Consider the following 8,726-nt stretch of genomic DNA (forward strand, 5'->3'; position numbering starts at 1 on the left):
ACTTAACACATCGGATTACATCGCAGAGGCAGAAAGACAACTGAATGACTCGACGTTCTACAGGGCAATTGACCATGATCCCACTTCCTCGTTCTGTGTTCTCATTAACAACAAAATCAACGAACTAGCAAACACCAAGGTTGTCCCTCTCCACATTTCTAAATTTCTGCGTCCTAAGAATGTTAGACCGGGCAATTTCTATCTTCTTATTAAAGTCCACAAAGAAAACAATCGGGGAAGACCCATTATTTCTGGGATTAACACCCCTACTGAAAAACTATCCTTAGTTGTTGACCAGTGCTTGAAACATATTCCACCACGCCTTCCGTCATATGTCAAAGATACGAATGATTTCCTTTCCAAAATAAACGCCATTCAGGATAAATTTGCTAATCACAGTAACATCATCTTAGCCACCATGGATGTGGTTTCGCTATACACAAATATCCCCCATGACGAAGGCCTTTCAGCAGTTCCTTTTCTTGATACTCACCCCTCTGAAATGCTCCCAGTCTCTGCAATCATTCCTCTTTTAGAGTTAGTTCTTACTTGCAATAACTTTGTCTTTAACAACCAACACTTCCTCCAGATTCATGGCGCAGCCATGGGTTCTCGCGTTTCCCCTAAATACGCCAATTTGTTTATGGGCCAATTTGAAACTTCAGCGATGGATTCATTCCCCTTAAACCGCTGCTTTTCCTCCGATTCATTGATGACATCTTTATTCTCTGGTCTGGTGGTGAATCAACTTTGCAATCGTTCTTTGATCATTTCAATTCTATCCATTACAAGATCAAATTCACATGTAATTATTCTGCAACATCCATCAACTTTCTTGATGTGACAGTCTCTTTCAAGTCTGGTCAGCTTACCACTAACCTCTACAAGAAACCTACGGATAAGCGACAATATCTTCACTATGACAGCTACCATCCCAACAACCAAAAAAGAAATATACCCTATGGCCAGTTTCTACGCCTTAAGCGAATCTGCTTAGAAAATGACAATTTTATTAAACACGCTCAAGAAATGTCCTCCGACTTTCAAAAAAGAAATTATCCCGCTCAACTCGTCCATGCCTCTTTCGCTAAATCTTCCGCAGTAGACAGGGCGTCTTTATTCACTCCTAAACCCAAAAATGACAAAAATGAAGTAATTCACGCCACGAGTACCATAAGGCACTCGTTAATACTAATTTCATTCTCAAACGACACCTTAATATTCTTCATGGTGACGATAAGTTGAAAGAAATATTCCCATCCCCTCCAAAGGTTGCTTTCCGCATATCCAGTACCTTACGTAATATTCTCACTTCTTCTTGTATGACTCAGAACAAGCCTGGTTGTTATCCATGCGCTGGCGCGGGCTGCCAAACTTGAAAATCCTACCATGTGCTATAGCACGAAGCACAGTTTCCGATTTTATTTTCAAAATACACGAATCCCTCCATTGTAATTCATCCAGTGTATGTTATTTAATATTCTGCCACAAATGTGATGTCCAATACATTGGAGAGACCTCTAAAACCATGAGAGAGAGATTTTACGGCTATTAATTCGATATTCCTAACAACCGCCAATCTCCAGTATCCATCCATTTCAACCTTCCTGACCATAACTTTGAAAATGACCTAAAATTATTATTTTAGAATCTCGATTTAGCACCGATATTAAACGTAAAAATAAGGAATCCTATCTAATATCCAAATTCAAATCCCTCCAACCCCATGGTCTAAATCTCAGCCCTGGATCCTTGTATCAATTAATTTAATTATTGATGCGTACACTGTCATTTAGCTTTTCATAACATATCTGAATTGTACAAAAAATTCATTTGAAACACATGGAGTCTGCCCTTCCATCCAGACAGTCCCACAGATTTCTCACACTTTTGGAGGTTGACTTCCGCGAAGATGCGTCACCATGACCTTGGTGTCCTTTATGAGAGGTTCCGCTTTTCTCCCCTCTCAACGCGGTGACCCCCAACATTCATGTAGTGATAAACTGGTAGCTTTCCAGTTGTATCTCTTTTGTTTTTCAGTATGCACCTCCCCCCAATTTTTGTGGGGTCTGCTTATTGTAAACTTTCTCTCTCTCTGTATATATATATTTATATACTTGTATACGCGAACTTCACACCTTGTACCTGATGAAGCGTGGTCCCCCACGCGAAAGCTTGTATATATTAAACTAAGGAAGCTTCAGTGTTGCTTTTTGTATTGTGCTACTCTCCTGTTAATATGTAGATATCTGAATGCGCACGTGTATATACCGCCCTCTGTTATTATGTTCATCTGTGAATATGTATCGATATGACTTTGGTCATGTATATGTACATATTGTATAGACAAAGTGTATAGTGGTGTAGAATGTGGCTGTGTGGTTTATGGTTGTCGTTGTTGGAGACATTATCATTCACCGTGGAGGGGGACAGCACAATGAGCTTCTACACAATTTTTGATAGGCCTAACCCGTTTGGGTGAGGCTATATTATTCAATTCAAAGAGACAACATGCGTCAAAATAAGTCGTCTCCCCCCCTCCCCCCTCCGAAAAAAAAAGATAAAGGAAAAGCAACAGAGAGAGAGACAGCAGTTCACCACTTTGCCTCTCATATGATCCGAATAGGATGTCGACGAGTGGAGATAATGTAGGATATATGCTCTGGTCTCCCTTCAAACCCAGGCGGATCACTGCTGTTCATCGAGAACGTCGACCAAGAAGCTCAGATACAGTTGGCAATACAAGCTCAGATAACGGTATCTTGTTTTCCTAACGTTGCCTTGTTTGTCTACACTGCTGGGAGGGCCGCGTTAAGAGCAGAGCTTCATAGCTGTCATCATGGACATTTTTCCACCACTTCGTGAGTGGTGCTTCGGCGTTCGGATTCCGGATGTCGCCACGGCGGACGACTTAGTCGACGCTGTCTTAGATTTGGTAGGACCAGGAAACTTCTACGGGATCTCGCACCGTGGCGGAAGCCTCTACGAAATTGGACTAGCAACGCGTTCTGCGCTGGACCGTGTCCTGGAGTGCGGCCTAACAGTCGCGAAGCAGTCTTGTTCCATTGAGTTTCATGGACCTCGCACAGTCACTGTCGTCTTGAAGATGGTACCCTTGTATCTCCGTAACGAAAACTTGGTCCGTGCCTTAAGCAAGTATGGCAAAGTTCTGAAACTTGACGACGTTACCTTCGAAGACTGTAAAGGCCGCGGCACGTTACGCACCGGAAACAAGAAGGTGCGGATGGAGATGGGAGAGAAGACCCCTCTACCAAACTTCATTCCAGTTATGGAAGCACTGATCCAGTGTGACTATCTAGGTGTGAAGCGAATCTGTCGTCGGTGTAAACACGAGGGCCATTTTCGGTCGTCCTGCAAGGTTCCTTTGTGAGCGATGCTCCACCTTTGGACACACCGTAGAAGAATGCGGCTCCCGGTGCCGTAGGTGTCGCACTACGCACGCTTGAGGAAATTGGCAGGGCCAAGCCTCATACGCCAACGTCGCCAGTTCGGAATTTCTCGTGCTGCTACCAGCGCAGAAACCCGTGGAACACGTCACCTCAGTGCAGGAACCGAGAGTACAGCGCCGTCATGAGGACATCGCCGATGTGAAAAAGGAAGCTCAACGAGAAACCCCCTTTGACTCCAACCGCAGTGCTGAAGTGGTGCAGGCATCGCAGTCTTCGTCTCCCACAGACCCTCCAGACAACCGTGTTCTATTTCCGTCGGTACCTCCCACACGCGAGGTTTCATCTGAGATGGAGTCGAACTCCGACAGTGACACTACCATGGTGCAGGAGGCGCCGCACTCCATTGCAGAAAACTAGCTCATGTCCGCAGACTCAGCCACGAAAATCACTGCCAGAGCCACCGGAGAAACTGGAGGGGAATCTCACCGCAGGAAGAAGAGCAAAAAAGTCGTCGCGCCATTGATGCAAGAGCTCTTTGGCTCCGACACTGACACTTCGTAAGCATGTCCGAATACCCTTTGTCACTGATGACTACAATGCGTGTTAGTAAGCTCGTCGCAACAGCTTGCCTGTTTTTGATCATGCGTATAAGAACTGCTACTTTAAACGTCAATGGCCTGCGTAGCGTTGACAGGCAGGGAGATATTGTGAGTTTCGGACGGCGTGTTGGAGCAGACAATCTGTTGCTGTAGGAAGCACATTTTTATTGTGTCAAAGACGTTATTCGGTTTAGCATTCCTGTGTACGCCAGTTTAGGTTCAGCAAATATATGTGGTGTTGCTGTGGTTGTTTGCAATCGCATATCATATTCAATCATCTTAGTCAACGCGCACACATACGGCAGGTTATCAAATGCGAATTCTATTAGAACCACTGCAAATGAATATATTTTTTAGGTTGAAAACAACTGAATGGACTCGTTGCATTCATTTATGGAACATGGATAGAGTATGTTCCTTACTAGTCGACGAAACATCAATATGCCCGGGATCTAACTCTGCGGACTGTATGTGCACACTGAGCATACAATTATGCATGCATTCCTTAACTGGAGTGATATTTAAGCACAGATTTCGACTGAGCAGCAGGGAAGGGTAACGGTAATGGTAACGGAAACAGAAACGGTATATTACCGGAATTGGAGATGGTAACGATAACGGAAACGTATACCACTGTCCTTCATTACCGGAAACAGAAACGGAAACGAAAATTATCGTCCAGTATTGGATTCAGGTAATGGCGCTTACTGATGTGCGATGATATTTCAGTGACTTTTCATTTTATTTCTGCATTTTGATGACTCCATCCCCTGTAATGCTCTAAATACTACACGACAGCATGGAAACAAAGAGCAGTATTGCATATCGAGGGTGAATTACTCGCTTGCTTACTCATGACATTACCTACTTACATGACATCAAGACATGAGACGTACACAGCATTGATTCCACGCACTCTACTCCATATGATGACGCCGCAGTTTCGCTTGTCCTTGAGCTGGAACATCCACCTGTTTTGCACCGCCCTTTCTGGCGATTAGATAGAACCCTGCTCATTGATAGTGAGACTGTTGACGCAGTTGAAACATTACTTGCTGTACCAATAGCGCCTTCTTTGCAAGAGTGGAAGGAGGAAAAATACCGACTGCGTTCACTTTTCATTCAATGGGGGAAACGCCGGTCACGAGAACGGACAGAGGCATTCAATCGTCTATGTGATAAAATACGCGTAGTTCGTAGAGGTGCTCCTCTCACGGCGCGGACTCAGGAATATTTGGACGGCCTTATCGCGAAGCGCGACTTGCTTTTGAAGTCTAGCACGGGCATTGCCCAAATGGAAAGAGTTCGCAGTAGGTCAGTGTCTGGACCTCAAATGTACCGTTTTGTGCGTGAACGCAAAAAACGAGACCACACCTTCGTCTCGTCCTGTACATTGGCGGGCGGTCCGTGACCACTGACCCTGGTAGGATTTTTGAGACGTTCAACGACTTCTATTCTCGCGACCTCTCTTCAGGACATGAACCATGCGACATAAACGACTCTTTCTTTGACATACTCCCTAGACTAAATAGAGCGGATCAGGAGCTGCTTCGAGTTCCCTTCAAAGTTAGTTGTGGAGTACGCCAAGTATGCCCTATGTCCCCCTTGCTTTTCGCCTTGACGCTTGACGTTTTTATCCGTCATGTCCTTGCTCAACAGAATATTCGGGGCCTTCCTGTACCAGGAAGCGGATCCATGAGGTTGCCTGCGTATGCCGACGACGTTACGTTGTTCTTGCGGGACGAGAATAGTATTAGGCACGTCTGCGAAGTTTTTAGCCGGTTCTCCGCTTTATCGGGTGCCCAACTGAATCTCTCCAAGAACAAGGTCATGACGTTGGAATCTCTCTCTTTGTCACCCTCTGTGCCTTTTACAAACTGCACGTCTCTTCATATCCTCGGAATTCGTTTTGACAGTCGTGGGGTACGGGTGTCAAATTGGGATGATATCGTCACTGCGATAAGAGCAAAGATAGCGTCAGCTCAATCGTTCACTTTCACTTTCGCAGAATGCAGCTACTTTATCCGTTCCGTTCTTGGCGCCCGCATGTTTTACCTGAGCCAGATTTTGCCATCCCCGCAGAGAATAGTCACTTCTATAAACATCATTCTTTTTTTCTTTCTTTTGGTCCGGTAGACAAGCCATCGTCAACCGTCCTACATTGCAGCTCCCAGTTGCACTGGGCGGCTGGAGTATACCAAACTTTTCCGTAGTCTCTGAGGTTCTGTCCCCCAAGGTTCTGGTAAAGGTATTACGAGATGTCAACTGTTCTGCCCACCCACTTGCAGTTTATCTTTGTTCCCTCCAGACACGTTTCCTCTCTGGACTGCCTTCTCTAAGAAACAGATTGCGAACTGAATAGCCTCATCAACTTCACCGTTCTCTCGTAGTCTGTTACCGCTGCTTTCAGGAGTGGTTCCCAATCAAGACGTTCTCGAAGTCCTCGCAGTGCCGGTCTCAGAGCGACTTGCGCTCGAGGAAGACACATCTCGTGAACTCCTCCGAAACCCCCAACTTCCTTTTCGACAGCGGATGTTTAACGAACTTCCAGGTCCTTTACAAGACTTTATGTGGAAAGCGTGGTGGAACGCCCTGCCCACACTTGAGCACCTTCATAGATTTGGTGTGCGAACTAGACCACGCTGCGTCTTTTGCACTCAAGTTGAAACACTGCATCACGTTTTGTATGAGTGTCGGAGCACAAAAATTTTTTGGTACCGAGTGTCGCGCACTTTTCGCATGAGGTGTCCCTTAGAGTGGCTGGAATTTCGTCTCGCACCTCGATCGACCACGTTCCGTTTGAGACGTTTGTTCACTGCTATGGGTTTTTACCTCCTCTGGCGGGCCCGTAGCAAGCTGCAATCAAACATAGCAGGTATCTCCCCGTGCAGGCTGTCCTGTCCTCACTTCGGTTCGAAGTCCGAGCCTTTTTGTCGCAAGAGTTGCACCACATGGGACTCGATCCCTTCGTTGCCACATGGATTTTAAATGATGTAATCTCCGTGCACAAATCAATCATCCAGTTCCCGGTACACTAAAGCGAGTCATTCATTAACGCGTCTCATATGATGCTCCTATTTCCACTATCAATTCAGCATAGCTCGCTTTTAAACTTCACTTTTGCTACAATGTAGACACATACTTGTACGTCATTGTGTTCCTGTAAGTATGTTGTCATTTTTCTTCATTGTCATACTTGTTATCATTATGTCACATTGTTCATTGTAAATAACATCGATATCACGAACTAAATTTTCTTAGATCTTTCGCCTTTTACTAAAGATCACCGTGGAGGGGGACAGTACAATGAGCTTCTAGACAATTTTTGATAGGCCTTATCCGTTTGGGTAAGGCTATATTATTCAATTCAAATAGAGAACATGCGTTCAAATAAGACGTCTCCTTACCAGCCACCCCCCCACAAAAAAAAATTAGAAATAAATAACGGAAAAGGAACAGAGGGAGAAATAGCAGTTCACAACTTTGCCTCTGATATGTTCTGAATAGGGCGTCCACGAATGGAGATAATGTAGGATGTATGCTCTGGTCTCCCTTCAAATCCGCGTACTGATCTTTCGCCTTGGATATTTGTATATATACTGATATTTGGAGAAGGACCCCTTGATAACGCGGTCCGCCCCCAGGTGGGCACCCTGGCAGCACAATGTACTGGAAGTCGAGTGCATTAGGGGTGGACGGTATGTGTCTTATCAATGTTCTGTAGTTTCATGAATCTGTTCAAGGCCTTTCACCTACCCGTCCACCCCTATTGCACTCGACTTTCAGTGCATTTTGCTGCTTGGGCAGTGTCTTTGAATGGTACGGCCGATAACAAGGTCGTCGGGGCAGCACCGCTTGTGGTGCTGTTCCGGGAAAGAATTTTTCTTTCGCCTTTGAACAGCGCGGCCGATAACAAGGTCGTCGGGGCAGTATCGCTTGCGGTACTGTTTCCGGGGAAGAATTTTTTTTTTTTTCGCCTTCACGCGGTCCGCCCCTGGATGGGCCGTGTCTTTGAATGGTACGGCCGATAACAATGTCGACGGGGCAGTACCGCTTGCGGTGCTGTTCCGGGAAAGAATTTTTCTTTCGCCTTCTCTTCAACGTCGCGTATTAATCTTTCGCGGTGGAGGGAGGCGAAAGTGAGCTGGTTCTTCATGTTTTGAGAACGGCCCCTTGATAACGCGGTCCACTAGTGGGTGGGCCGTGTCTTTGAATAATCATAATAATCATAATACCTTTATTCACAAAGATGTGAAAAGGAGCGGGTAAAAAGCTTCCCTTGAAGCTTGACGACACTCGTCTCCTACAACAGTACAGCAGCAAAGGCGTACACATTAACAAGGTAAAGAATTTCATCAATAAGCTGAATTTACAAACACAAAAGGACAGTAACAACCTTTTCATAGCGCAAATCACCACACCGTGCGCACATCTTCAATCACTTATGAAATATTCCAGAACATCTTTTTTTCTACCATAAACCATGCCAATCTTATTTTCGGTGCAGTTTAACAGTCGGGGCAATGTAACATCTAAGGTCTGTTTGCCATAATTTGTACGTACTCGAGGCGTAACCCAGCTAGGACCGGGCCGGAGGGGATAGTGAGGTGCTGAGGGTGAAAGTTCGAATAGTGACAAGAACGTCTTATTATTTTCTTTAACAGCTATTCGATATGTAGTAGACAGCTTATAGTCATACAGCATCGAGATATTAATA

General features: G+C 45.2%; 1 pseudogene; it reads left to right on the top strand.

Moving 5' to 3' along the window:
- The first annotated feature begins 7,201 nt into the window (after positions 1-7,201).
- On the top strand, positions 7,202-7,360 carry LOC135379637 (U5 spliceosomal RNA; annotated as a pseudogene).
- The last annotated feature ends 1,366 nt before the right edge of the window (positions 7,361-8,726 follow it).

The sequence above is a fragment of the Ornithodoros turicata genome, chromosome 1, assembly GCF_037126465.1.
Source record: "Ornithodoros turicata isolate Travis chromosome 1, ASM3712646v1, whole genome shotgun sequence".
Lineage (NCBI taxonomy): Eukaryota > Metazoa > Arthropoda > Arachnida > Ixodida > Argasidae > Ornithodoros > Ornithodoros turicata.